The 15,277-nt window shown below is 32.4% G+C and overlaps 1 non-coding gene across 1 annotated transcript; it reads right to left on the bottom strand.

Moving 5' to 3' along the window:
• Window positions 1-426: 426 nt before the first annotated feature.
• LOC123574339 (U4 spliceosomal RNA) lies at window positions 427-564 on the bottom strand. Its single transcript, XR_006699207.1, has one exon. It is a non-coding gene; the product is annotated as a U4 spliceosomal RNA (small nuclear RNA).
• Window positions 565-15,277: the final 14,713 nt, after the last annotated feature.

The following is a 15,277-nucleotide window of genomic DNA, read 5'->3' as shown; positions in this document are numbered from 1 at the left end:
AGACCAGCCTGACCAACATGGTGAAATCCCGTCTCTACTAAAAATACAGAAATTAGCTGGGTATGGTGGCAGATGCCTGTAGTTCCAGCTACTTGGGAGGCTGAGGTATGAGAATCCCTTGAGCCCAGGAGGCAGAGTTTGCAGTGAGCTGAGATCGCGCCACTGTACTCCAGCCTGGATAACAGAGTGAGATCCCTCCAAAAAAAAAAAGAAAGATTTATAATTTAGCAACAAGTCTTCTTTTTTTTACTTATTATTTATCTATTTTTATTAAGGCTCAGATATCACAGCTTTTGAGTAAAAGTTAAAGAATTTGTCACTATTATACTTGTTTACTCAAGTATACTAAAGTTTCAAGGCATATAAACATTGCTTTATCCTTTACATATTAACTGGTATTTGTTGTTATAAACTTTTTTTTTTTAGTTTCTGTGGATAATATCAAAAATTGCCAATGTTGACTATATTACAAGTCATCATGGTGAGGAATTGGGAACGTCTTCAATTAACAATAAACACTTCTTGAATAAACCTCTAGCTATAATACTGCCAATGTGCAAAGCTGTTATAAACTATTTGTAGAAGATTAAAAATCCACTGTGTAATCTATTCTATTTGTATAACATATGTTAGTTATTTTGAATTGTTTTGTGGAATTATTCTGATTAAAAGAGAAAATTCATTGATTATATTAGAAAGTTTCAACATATTTCTAGCTTTATGTATCATCTATAAATTGAAGTTCAAAGAGAGGAAATTTCTATTGAAACGTTATTTTATTCTTATACCGCTTTGTGTGTGTTATATCATTTTGCTTTTAAAAATATAATGTATTTAAATATATAGTAAACTAGAAACAATGCTCCACAATTTCATAAGAAGCCCATATTTCTATGGTAATGCATTTACTTTTACATTATGGATAGTTAAGTTCAATATTAATGATTAGAAGAAAAATAAGGTATTATAATGTCACATAAGTAGTGAATATATATTCTTTAATCTTCACCAGAACATAAGCATTTGACCTTATGTTCTGTTGAAGATTAGATCAGAAGGCTTCCTTCTTACTGTGGTATATGACTTTTGCTTTTCCACAACAAGATAGGAAGTGTATAAAAGATAAGGCTGCAAGAAATCTTACATTGTAACAGTCAATTCAAATGCTTTGTGCTGCAAATGTAACTGGGAGCCAGATATTGACAGCAAACGACAGCTTTTCCCAGGGAAACTCCACTTAGCACTTAGGAAATGAAATATAAAAGACAAGTTAACTGATTCCCAAAGTAACAATTATATGTCTATAAGAATGAAGAGAAGACTTAAACAGTTATAAAATTGGTAGAGTCATTGTTAGAAAGGAACTTAAACATCAACCTTATTTGAATTTCTATGTATATTTTACTAGAAATGGTGTTTTATGGTAATTATTCTATATATATTACAAATATATGTATATTACTAATAATATATATGTGTAATATATCATGTATATTATTCCATGTTCCCCATATTATTACATACAGTCAGACAACCTGACTCTTTGGCTATGGGCTTTTTGTACTGGAAGGTTGGAAAAACACAGGTCTATTCCTTGAACAGGTAAGTGACTGTCGTCCAAACCCTTTATCATGTAGTAATATCATAAAATTAGGTTTGTGGCCTGAGCTGCCACCTTAGATCTCTACCAGATTTGTTAACTTTGGTAACTAATTGAAATCATTTCCCATAGCACTTTTATATAATCAAGTTTCTAAGAAGCGTTAGGTATTAACACTTAACTGGGAGTCATTACATGATAACCAGAAAGGGCCTGATGATCATTCTCGGTAAGTAGGTAAAGTTGACTTGGGTGAGATTAAAGAGATCTCTGTCCAAGCACAATTTCACTAATACGACTGAGATGACATACCCGATTCATAGATATAGAAAGTAGAATGGTAGGTGCCAGAGGCTGAGGGAAAGAGGAAATGGGGAGTTATTTCTTAATAAGTAAAGAGTTTCCATTTGGAAGCTGAGAAAGTTTTGGAGATATATGGTGGTGATGTGATGGTTGTGCAATAATGTGAATGTATTTAATGCCACTGAATTACACACTTAAAAATGGTGGCAATAGTAAATGCTATAGTATGTGTATTTTATCATAACAATGGAAATGTGACCGGCATATAAAGTCTTGTAGAATAGAGATATTCAATGCTACAGTCTGAATGTTGGTGTCCCCCTCAAAATGTATATGTTGAAATGCTAACTCCTAAAGTGATTGCATTAGGAGATGAGAGTTTGGGGAGGCGATTAACAAGTTAGGACAGAGCCCTCATGAATAAAATTAGCATCCTTATAAAAGAGGCCCAAGACAGCTGCTTTGCCTCTTCCGTCACATAAGGACACGGGAACAATGTGCTGCCCCTAAGGAAGAGGGTTCTGATCAGACACTGACTCTGTGGGTGGCTTACTCTTGGACTTCCCAGGCTCCAGAACTGTAAAAAACAAATATTCGTTGTTTATAAGCCAATCATTTCTGATATTTTGTTATATCAGCCCAAATGGACTAAAATATTTAATATTTAGAAAACATAATAGAGAAAAAATATTTTATTTCTTGTTGGGAAGTCATTTCTGAAACAATGAAATACTACAAGGAAAAATGGTTTTAGATATAAGAATATTTAACATATATAAGTTTAAAAATTAAAAAATAAAAGTTCATAATATCAGATATATAGTTATATTCTATTAATCGATTAAATAATGCTAAGATAATGGCTGAAAAATGTTATGCAATAATGTCAATTTCTTAAGAGTCTAAAAAATGTTCCAATGTTTCCCTGGATAGTAATAAAATGTATAATTAAATGATATTCCATTTTCAACTATAAAACTAAAAATCTCTGCTTTTTGTTTACATTTTCAACGGTCAATACTGGCAAAGATCTGGAACATGAATGTTTGTTTCTTTGTACCCAACTGAATGACTATGATGTATTTGGAAAAGCATTTGCTAGATGTGTCAAAGTGAGATTTTTAAAATGTCAGTTATTTTATGTCTCTCATGAACAGCACTGTGACTTAATCTGAAAAATGTAGTAGTAGATATTTTTATTCTTATATTTTTTATTTTGGAATTTCTAAACTTTATAGACGGTAGAACTGTCCGTATATATTGCAGGGATAATCAGAAAGCCAACATTCACTGAATGCTATTTTTAAGAAAAAATATATATACATATCTAGTTTGAAGACAACCTAAATATAATGTTTCATTCATCTTCTATAACTGAAACTTTGCACCTTTTGACCAACAGCTCTCCACTTCTCACCCCCCACCCCACATCCCACCACCAACCTCTGGAATCCATCTTTCTGTTATGCTTCTATAAGTTTAGCATTGTGGGGATGGTTTCCTGGGTTTCACTTATCTCCAAACTACGTACAGCTTTTTTATGTCAACATCTCTCAATACAGCAGTTTATAAACAGTAATCTGTTCAACCCTAGTGACATTAAGAAAGGCTCTGTTGTTAGTAGCAGGAGTTCTGAGGGATTTCAGAGCTGAACAAGGAAAAAGCCATGACCAGGAGGCGGCAGCAGCACACAGGACTTTACTGGGGAATACATTGGTTTGCTTGTTCTCCATATCCTCACTTTGGGGAACGTCTAGAAGAGAAGGAGGGCCAGTGAACTCTTGAGGAAAGGGGTATTGGAGAGGGGACTTACATATCTCAATGATGTTCCCCAGTAGCCAGAAAGATTGTCTCTGGGTCAGAGGCCTCTGAAGAGCAGCAATGGCTTTCCACAGCTGGTAGATAATGGAAATAACTTTGTGAGGACAAAGTGGCTAAAAATCTGCTCATTTGTTGTTTATAAACTACTTTTGTGGTATTTTGTTATAGCAGCCCAAATAGACTAGGATATTACATCTTTATAAAAATTAATATAGGGAAAATATTCTATTTCTTTGCTGGGGAAACATTCCTGGTACCATTAAAACACAAGAAACATTAGATTTATAAAATTCTGAGTTTGGCACTAGCAGATTTTTGAGTGAACAGATCTCAGCATGCTGTGAAGAAATAAACATCTTAGGAGCTAATATACAGAGACCATCTTTGACTCACCTTTGTAACACTTTGAAGCACTTCATTTAGAGAAGATGCTCAGTAAATCTTTCATTTGCATTGAAAGAAATATTGATTTTTACACTTCAGAAAATAGAATTCAAAGACAATAAGAGACTTGGTTAAATTTACTCAACTCCCTAGGCAGAGTTAGTTATATAGTTATATCACTGGGTTCCTCTCATTTAGAACCAATTCTTTTTCCATCATTAGTATTTTCTCAAACATTATTAATAAAATTAATAAGTTTCCACATGTAGTTCCAAACCCTCAATGTATAAATTTACTTACCTAATTCAATTTCTACTTTTTGTGCTGGAAAAAAGTCAGAGGCACTCTGATTGATAGCGAATGAAAGACAATCTAATTTTCCACAAACTTCTAAACATGGCAAAAAAATTTTAATTGACTAACTTTTAATTTTCTCCATGGTGTAAATATATTGATATACACATAAATATGAATGTTTTCTCAGAGTATTCTTCTAGGTTTTATTATGGGACATTATTTTTATGATTAAAAAAGGAAATGTAATATTCATATATCACTGATGTAACGTGTGAAGTAGATTGTTTGGTAAAAAGAATTCTGAGCTACAGGTTCTTTTATACGTATTCCAATTCTGGCTCATGCAATAACACAAACATTGGTGTATGTTTGTGTTCACTTTCACACTGCTAATAAAGACATACCTGAGACTGGTAATATATAAAGGAAAGATCTTTAATTGACTCACATGGTTTGGGAGACTTCATAGTCATGGCAGAAGGCAAATGAAGAGAAAAGTCCCATCTTACACGTTGGCAGATAAGAGAGAGCATGAGCAGGGGAACTCCCCTTTATACAACCACTAGATCCCATGAGACTTATTCACTATAATGAGAACAGCATGGGAAATGCCTACCCCTATGATTCAATTACCTCTCACCAAGTCCCGCCCATGACACGTGGGGATTATGGGAACTACAACTCAAGATGAGATTTGGGTGGGGACACAGCCAAACCGTATCAGCTGTTGATTTTAGAAAACGCTAGATATACATTTTAAATATATTAACTTGCAGGGTATTTGTTTACGTGTAGAATCTCAAAAAAAGAGATTATAAATATTTTATAATTTGGGGTATTAAATTTGTAATTGCCAGAAATTTATGAGAAGTAATATTGCCTTTTGTAGCCTTAAATATTAAATTGATTAATTTCCGTACTTGTTTGTATTTCTTTGAATGCAGATAATACTGTATGTCATTGTTAGAAAATCTTTGCTGTACTATATTTTTCTAAACTTCATGATTTGCTGAAGACTCAGATGATCATGCTTTAACAATAAAGTATTTTTAAATTATGTACATTGATTTTTCGATATAATGCTAAGGCTACAGTATAATGTAAATTATTAATATGCATATTAAGAAAACTATAGTGTAAATGTAACTTTTATATGTACCAAGCAACCAAAAAAAAAAAAAAACATGTTGGACTTGCTTTACTGTGATACTTTATAGTGATGGTCTGAAACTTAACCCACTATATTTCTGTGGTATACCTGTATTCCTTATTTCTCATAGACAAGAGAAAGAAAAATGGTTAAAATTCATCTGAGTACACTAGTATATCAAAATTTTATTTACTTTTTTGGACAAATTTTAATAGCAGTTTGAAAAATTGCTATTACTAAATATAATTCTTCCTGTGAAAAGTATTATAAAAGAAAAAAAAACCTATTTATATGAAATGGCACCGAAAATATCAATTTTGTTTACACTTAATGAAGGTAAGGAGAAAGGACTCCAGCAGAGAAATTTAAGTTTTGAGTGTAAAAAAGAAAATCAGTGGCTATTCAGAACAGTGGGTAATCTCTTACTTGTTGAGGAATAGTTTAAACAGTACACGATATGAAGCTAATACAAAATACAGTGTCATACCTGAAATAGACATGTTTTATTTATAATCATGAAGTACTTATGTATATCAGGACATTAAAAAGAGGATAATATGAGGATTGAAACAATATATATCTCATGCTTTTCAACTTGTATATATTTTTCAATAATATAAATTAACACAATAAAATTGTTAGAAGTCTGACCACATTGAAACAACTGACAATGGTGAATAGATGTTTTCCTAGGATAGTGATGACGTAAGTCAAATCTCAATTTACATCTTTAAAAACTATAGAGTTCAATGAAGAGGGCAAGTAAAACCACTTATCACTCACTTCTACAGAAGGCCTAAGAGGACACAGAACTCCGAAAAATGTAACTTACACATAGATGGGATGATAAACTGCTGGAACCAGAGGAGGAAGCTCAAAAGCCCATAACAGAGCACAGAGTGAGGCAGGAAAAAAGAAGAGTGTGGTAGAGTTCTAGTGGTAACAGCCATGGATATTATCCCTTTGAGAAGAGTCTGCTTCTGAAAGAAAAACAACCAGAACAGGAGCCGGGCTTTGCAAATACAGGCCCTGGCTACTGTGTAATTGAATTAGGCTCTCGATTGCTCATGGAGTCAGAGTTGGCATCCTTAGGACAGCAGTGTGGGGGACAGGAACTCAGAAGGGAGAGACATATCATGTTGACTTTATACAGAAGAAAAGAAAGAATATGACCACCTTAGAGTCCTACAGTAAAAAAATAAGTAAAAATAAAATTACAGTTCTGAAAACAATAGTTTTTTTTCTATGGAAGTATTTATTGAAATAAACACACTTTCTTTTACTAACAGTAGAGGTGATCTTGCAGTAAGAATCTCGGTAAGCTAATAAAACATATTACAACATCCAGAGAAACAATTGTTACTGTCTCTCAATGAAAGCTCACAACAATTAACACAAAAAAACCCATATTTGTAAAGCTATTATAATACCACATAGATAAAATTTACACATGATGAAAATATTAAGTTAGCAGAAACAAAATTGTGAAAATAGAATTCCAACATAAACCACATATCTTTAAGCTAGCAATTGCAACTATGAAAGCACAAAATGAATCAGGGAATTTTAAAACTCACAATAAATTCAAAAGAAAACAGTAAGGTATGAGAACATAATTCAGAACATTCACTAAACAAACTCACCAAACCAAACCAAAAGAAAGACAGATTTACAAGATGCCCAGAAAATCACATCTCACTGTGAGGGAAAAAACAAATGAACACAAAAACAAAAAGGGGATGTGAATTAAAATAAAACACTAGGATAAAAATATTAAAAAATAAAATATTTTGAATATCCTAATCTATTATTTACATAAAGATATGAAAGAAGAATAAATAAAAAAAGCAGATAGAAGTAACATTTAAAACTACTATGGATCGTTTCAATATAAATTGAATGTTTCAGCAGTAACTAAGAAAATTTTACTATGACTGACTATTTTAGGATATATCCTGATAAAGTTATTAGACCTAAAAGTCACATGAAAAACAACAATGACAAAACCTCCAGGCAAAGAGGTCAAGGCATTTGCAAATATATATATATATATATAAGTAAAAACAGGTCAACACCAGCTTTCTTGACAACATACAATATAAGACAGCAGTGAAATAATATTTTGAAAAACACAAAGAAAAATGATAAGCAAAATTTTAAAATTCAGATAAGCAGTCATTCAACTATAAAGGATAGGAGAATGACTAAACATTCAAGAATGTAGTCATAAATTCTTTCTGAGAAATCTGAATTCATGAAACATCAATGAAGAAAATGGTCATCATTCAATGTATTTAACTGCAGTAATAAGACTCAAAGGTGGGAACAAAATTAACTAATAATATTTAAATTTTATAAATTCTATAAGTGGAAATAAATAATGTGACAGAAAGGAAACTTAAAAGTGAAAGTAAAATAAGCTAATTGGTGTTTGCAAAAGTCATGGGTGAAATTCAAGGATATTATACAAAGCTAATAAAATAAAATGCAGTCACCTAAATATTGAAAAAGGAGACTAAGGGCATTATGAAACATGTTAGTATAGGTAACCATTTGAACTAAAACAAAATCTTTATAACTGTAAATACCAGAATTAGCAAAATAGAGCAAAGAAAACGTGTTATACAGAAATATGCTTAATACTACATAAAAGAACTTAAGATCTCATAAAAAATGAAACTAAGCATATCAGTCATGCCAATATTATAAATCGTCTTAAATATTCTACTTCTGGATTTGTTCACTAATCAAAATCTAAGTTTATTCTGTACAAGAACTTATGTAAAACAGACATATACATAGAGCCTGAAAGGATAGGAAAAGGATGCCAAGCAAATATAAGCAATAAGAAAGCAGGTTGTAATATTTATATCAGACAAAGTTCTCAGAAATGTTTTTGAATGCAGGAATGCATGAATTTGTGGGGGATTTGTTCTGAGAATATAAGAACTCATGCCCTCACCCAACAAATCTGTATACAGGTATGGATAAGAAATAGTCAGATTATATTTGATTAAAATACACGAATGTTCTGATTTACTGGATAAGCCACCTTATAAAATACATTAAAATATATTTTTATTAAATCATAGATTCCACAGCAATCAGAACACATGACATAAAGTTTTATTAGTTCACATAATCTTTTATTAGTTCATATAAACTTCTATGAGTATAGAAGTTTTTTATAGTTATCTGTTTTGGTTTTAATCAAATAAGCATGATAAGTAAGTATGCATAGTAAGATTTGGAAGTAGGAAATTGAAGAGATTAAAAAGTCATAACTTTATGGAAAATGCACGTATGATAATTACACATAGGGTGTATTCTGCATTGCTTTTCTGCTAAGCTGTTACAAATGAGAGGTATTGCTAATATAAAAGGGGAAATATGAAGAATTTGTATTGCCTCTTAGTGTCATGGCAAACTCACAGTCAGATTAGGATTTACACTTTCTGAAGGTGATGTTCAAATGCTTTCAGCACTGACTGAAAGGGCCACGTGTACCTACAAGATGCATCTCTGAAATAGATGATGATTACTACTTCATAATCAGGAAAACTCAGCAGTATTAATGCAGTGATTGAAATAAGGGAATACAAGATAATGAAGATGCTGGGGCATAGTGGCAACGCCTTATTGGCAGTGATGAATAGGGCTTACTCTCCATAAATACCACAAACTTGTTCAGTGTGGGTACTCATGCTGAGTTCCTTCAGCCAGAAAATTGGCTGTTGAAGGGATTAAAGTGAAAGCAGATGTTTCACTAACACATCCTCTAACTGACAACTTATGACTAATGTAGGCCAACAGAGTCACATCTGCCTATTGACTATAGGAGGCTTTTACATACACAATTTAAAAATGTTTTGATTGTGTTGGTACCATGTTTCCATGATAAGAGGGAAGAAAAGATTCCGCAACAGAAAAAGGCAGAAGGGAGACCTAAACCGAAGCTGAGTGATTCACCCCCAGAACCATACAGCAAATTGTATTTCATGGCTATACCCCTTTTGACTCTGTTTCAAACTTTTATTTTTGTAAAGTGTATTGCCAGGTATAGAGAACTAGGACAATGTTATTTTTAAAACAATTTAATGTTCACAATCTAACAAAACCAAAGAGAACCTCTGTACCTAAAAGTCAGTAACATTTCACAGATGATTTCTGTCCTGATTTCCACTGGCTGACATGTAAGAGTTCTCAACAAATGTCTAATGTATGACATGAGCAATTCAAAGTGGTCTCTTTTGAGGTGTCAAAAAAGTAACTAGGAAAACTAACCTTATTATTTGTCAACCATATTTTATGATTAAATCTATTTTTATGGACTTATCACTATGGAAATAACCCATCATTTTCTGTGTCTTATTGCCTGAAATTCAACGTGTGATAAAAAGTCAATTTGATTATAATAAATCTTGATGCTTCCTTTGTACTATATTAGATTGAAGACAGGGCTATATATGAGGGTATATGTGCATGTTTCTGTTGTATTGAAATAAAATTATGGTCACTTTGTCTCATTATATTTAACAAGGGGTCATAGTATTTATTTATAATGAGTTTTAACAGCATATCATAACTATTAATTAGTCTTTTTGTTATTCATGAGTCTTTACTCAGTTCTATTTTTGTTACAGAGAGATATTGTCAGATGTTTGTTTCATTTGATTTTTAATTATTTTCTTCAATTTTGATAAAAGAAAACAAAGATTTTGGATCTTAGGTAATTAATCTTCCAATTTAATTCTGATACTTGCTAGAACCATGGAAATTATATATATTTTATCTGGTATCTACTATGTTCAGTATGAGAAATATAAATGATATTTAGATATAAACATATTTTGCAAGATTTTGAAATGTAAAATAGTTAATAAAATATGGACAAAAATATAACATAGGTAGAAAACTATGGGTCATAAAATAGTTAAAAATCAGGGTCATGTATCATTTAGAGAAGAAATCACTTTTCATAGGTTGTGAAAGATCAAAAAATATTTTCGATTAATTAAGATAGGCTTTAAAGTTTAAGCAGATTATGGTGAAGGGAGATGAGTGAAGACTAAGAAACATGTGTATAGAAATAATGGAGGCATGGAAAGCCCCAAAACATAAGAAGCAACTTATTTTGCATAGGTCTTGGACTTCATTAAAGGAATTAGAAAAAGATAAAGCATATTTTGAAAAGAAGGCAATCCTTTTGGCTGCAATAACATGATGAAACTGGAGAATGTTATGTTAAATGAAACAAACCAAACATATAAATATTGCATGATCTCACTTATATGTGGAATCTAGCAAAATTGAACTTATAAATCAGAAAGTAGAATGGTAGTTGTCAGGCCTGGGGTGGTCTGGAGAAATGTTGGTCAAGGGATTCAAAATTTGAGCTAGTCAGGACATTAAGTTAGACACTTACATTTAGGAGATCTACTTACGACATGGTGACCGTTATGAGTAACAATGTATGTATGCCAAGTGAGTAGATGTGAAATGTTCTTACCCTACAAAAGCGATAAGTATGTGAGGTAATGGATGTGTTAATTACCTTGATTTAACCTTTCTACAAAATATATTTATACACATTGAAAAATCACAGAGTACAACATAAATATGCATTTTTTCATTTGTTAACTAAAAACATTTAAAAAGGAAAAAGATAAAGCTGAGAATGTTGAGTTAGGTTAGTTCAAACAGAAAATTAAACATCAGGAAACTACAATTGAGGTGTGAAAAAAGACACTGACAAATTTGTTGCCATTGCTTCTCTTTGTTTTTTTGCTTGGAAAGTGAAATATTATCAGACCCTGTGGGAAAAAGAAATAAAGGGAGAGTTTTATGGATATTCTAGGCAAAACACACTGAGAACAGGAATGAGAGAACTGGCAGTAGTGCTGTACCAAAGAAGAATTTTGGTTCTATTTTAAAATTGCCTTTATATCTCCTTAGGGCAATAAAATGGAAAACATATGCGATTGTTTTTGAATGAAAAGTGAGGTAAAAGTCTCAACTTAGCTTTTTATCTAATGTGAATTAAAATATGCACCATATCACAGTTAATATTGTACTGGTAACTGAGATCAAGTAATAAAAATATTATGATACCTAAATAATTTTCAGATGCTGTGTCCTGTAAAGAACTTCAGTTTTCTGATTTACTTTTAAGAGAAAAAAAAAAAAAAAGTCACATTAAAATAAAATGTCCCTTTGTCTTTGTCCCACTCTGACTTGGTGATGAACAATAAATTTTTTCTTAGAGAGGACTGAGGCTTATTTATGGTATAAGGATGTGAAAATGACCTCTTCCTTTCCATCACATATTGAGACATAACTCAAAGGCAGTCACTTTTCATATATGATCATACCAAACAACAGCTGTTGCTGCTCTTATTCCAAGGAGGTTATCATCAGTATATTTCTCACAATTTAATACACTGTAAGGGAAATTTTAAGGGCATACACGGAGTGAAAATACCTTGTCTTAGAATCAGAGCAATGAAAACACAGGATTATTCTAAGTAGCACTATTTTATTGCTACTCATAATGCACCTTAATGAATATGCCTAAAATACATTATATTGTTCCTTAATGAATATACCTAAAATAAAGTAACCATATAGCTAGGCTTAAGAGGGTTTGGACAATGTAAAACAGAAGGAATTCTACAATTATTCAGTCAAAATTATAAAATATATTAGCGTTGGTGATGGTAAAGTGCAAGGGTATAGGGCAAAATCAACATTGATTTCAAGTTTTTCTATAGCCAGGAAGATTAAATGTGCCATTTTGGAACTGGGTAACAAGAAAGCACAGACTGTTTTTGGATAAGGTTTTTCAGGACTTTGATGACCAATGTCATGTAGAAGATTTTTGAATTTTAAATGCCATTTTGTTGTTAGAAAATACAAAAGAGGAAAACTTCATTATAAGTAAGAGCTTGACTAAGGATTGTGGAAGAATTGTAGAGTATCTGTTAGGAACCAATAATAGCAAGAGGACTAGAAAATCTACATTAGCTTGTTAGGCTTTTAGCTTCATGGAAGCAAAACCTAACTATGCCAGATCATGAACATGGAGAAATTTCCCGTTCTTTTCTTCTACAGGGCTTATGTGGCACAAGGACATGGAATAAATCTGAGAAAGTACTCTCTAGGAGATCGACAGAAAGAGCATTTTCCAAAAAAAGTGGAGCTATTTAGATAAAAAAGTAGAGATTTAAAAAATGAAAATAAATAGAAGAGAAAAAAATAAAATATGAGAATCAATATAAATAATAATTTTATATATACTGATACTATACTGCAGTTTTATGTCAATCAGTACGGAATTAAAGTACCTGATTTCACAATCACAAAAGATAGAAGGGTGATACAAAGACAATGTGTGTTAAGATCCTTGAGGAATAAGTGAGATGGTCACTCTAATTGCATGAACAAATAATTACAAAGATCTCACATCTAGAATTGCCTCACTCCAGGTGCATTATTAACTTTAGCATATTTATGTGATCTTGATAGGACCGTCTTTTAGTTTCGTAGTCATAGGACTGACTGCCAAAATTTTAATTCATAGAATGTTTGCACAGGTTACTTACTGACTTATAGTTGAATTCAAACCATCAGTGTTGCTCTTTTAAGAAAGTTAAGAGAACAATTAAAAAGAAAAGAACTCAAAAACATTGAAGACCTAAAAACTTCTCTCTTACCAAAGTGCAATAAAATGTTTTTATTCACATAGAGAGTCACTGCTTTAGTGAAAGGGAAACTAACTCTTCTGCTATTGGTCAAATGCCCATGGACACCTGGAATCAACCTGCTCTTGGAGTTCAATGACGATTTTGTGTAGGAATCAGAGTCACAACCTAAAGAATGTTATTACTAATGCTTTAAACGGATATTTGAGCAAGGAAGGTGGGAAGCAATTTCGTAGTAAGCCAAAATTCAAAATGCTAGATAACTTGGATTAATTTTATTGGGGTAAGCAGAAAAATATGATATCACCAGGTTGCCATTTGATTTATGTGAACCTTAATCTAACACTGGCCCACTCCAAATGGCATGTAAAGGTTAGAAACAGTTTGTCAAATTTAAGAGAAAGGATATTAAAAGTTAAATGCCAGTTTTTAGTAACTACGTGTTTTAGTTGATTCTCGCACTGCTTTAAAGAAATACCTGAGACTAGGTAATTTATAAAGAAAAGAGGTTTATTTGCCTCACGTTTCTACAGGCTGGACATGAAACATGACTGTGGAGGCCTCAGGAAGCTTACAATCAGGGTGGAAGATGAAGGAGGAGCCAGCACTTCAATATGGCTGAAACAGGAAGAAGAGAGGTGGGAGAGAGGTGCTACAGACTTTTAAACAACCAGATCTCATGAGAACTGTATCACAAGAACAGCACTGGGGGATGGTGCTAAACCATTAGGAACTGCCCCGATGATCCAATCACCTCCCACCAGGTCCGTCTCCAGCACTGGAGATTAGAACTGAACATGAGACTTGGGTGGGGGCACAGGTCCAAACCGTATCACTATGTATGTCTCATGAAGCCACTTTTAAGTATGTCCTTGAAAAATCTTTCTTCCCACCACTTATGGTGAAGAATAGATTCAACTATAGAATGCCAGAGTTTTTTGGTTTTGTTTTGTTTAATTCCGCTCTCTTAGAAATTCTTGGGGCAGCATTATAATTACAATATTTTTTCTGATCTCAGCAATACCCGTGGATAGTAGGAATCCAGGATGACCCAACACGGTGCTTCTCAATTTTTCTGATTTCATGGCACATACAGAAAATACTGTTTGTAAAATGGGTATAGTATGTCAAGGTAAGGCAAGAAACTGGATTGTGTCCAAAGGAGGCTGGCCAGTGGATTTGAATTACCTTGGACCATGTCTGTCTGACTGAAAGAACTGAGTGTGTTTACATTACAGCATATCAGCAATCCATTTGATATCTAACATTGTGATTTTATGCCCTACCTATAGATGCTCCAAAGCCAGAATAAACATAGTGTCATCACCGTGATGAAAAATAGGGTGGAGATAATAATCTGCAGAAAAGACAATTACACATAATTTTCACTGGTAATAAATAATCAATTACGGGGATTTTGAAAAGAAGGAAATAAGAAAGTTATATTATTTACTTGATTCATGTAAGAATGAATCCTACCAAATACCTTTAGTTTTGAAACACAGACCAGAATTGAGCCATTAATCTAGAATCATAGGTCCTGTCCAGTTTTTGAGATAAGTTGAGAGACACTAGAATGAAAAAGAACTGACGTACACTTGAAGGATTCAAATTTAACATCACAATTTTGTTCTGTAAAACTCCCATCCAGATTATTTTAAGAAAACTGTGGCATGTAAACTTGTGACAATAGCCTGCCTAAGCAAAAGGATATGTCTAAGCCTTTCAGAAACTTTGAATCTGAAATCCTTGGAAAGAGCAATTATGCCCATTTATGACTGCTTTAATTCCTTTATAGATAATGTTCTTCCATTAATCAAGAATCTTATTTTTAAGACTGCCATAATAATAAGTCATTTATTTTAGGATTGTTCCTTTTTATGTTTACTTTAAAAACACTTGTTTACCTGTAGATATAAAAATAGGGTAATATATTTTGAAGTGTTTATAATTTGCTCTTCACATTTTAGTTTAATCTACTGAAAGATGATTGTTATACATCTTGACAATTCTTAATTATTT

The sequence above is a fragment of the Macaca fascicularis genome, chromosome 6, assembly GCF_037993035.2.
Source record: "Macaca fascicularis isolate 582-1 chromosome 6, T2T-MFA8v1.1".
NCBI classification, from domain to species: Eukaryota; Metazoa; Chordata; class Mammalia; order Primates; family Cercopithecidae; genus Macaca; species Macaca fascicularis.
The sequence above is the reverse complement of the archived record's forward strand: the minus strand, read 5'-3'. Positions and strand labels throughout refer to the sequence as shown.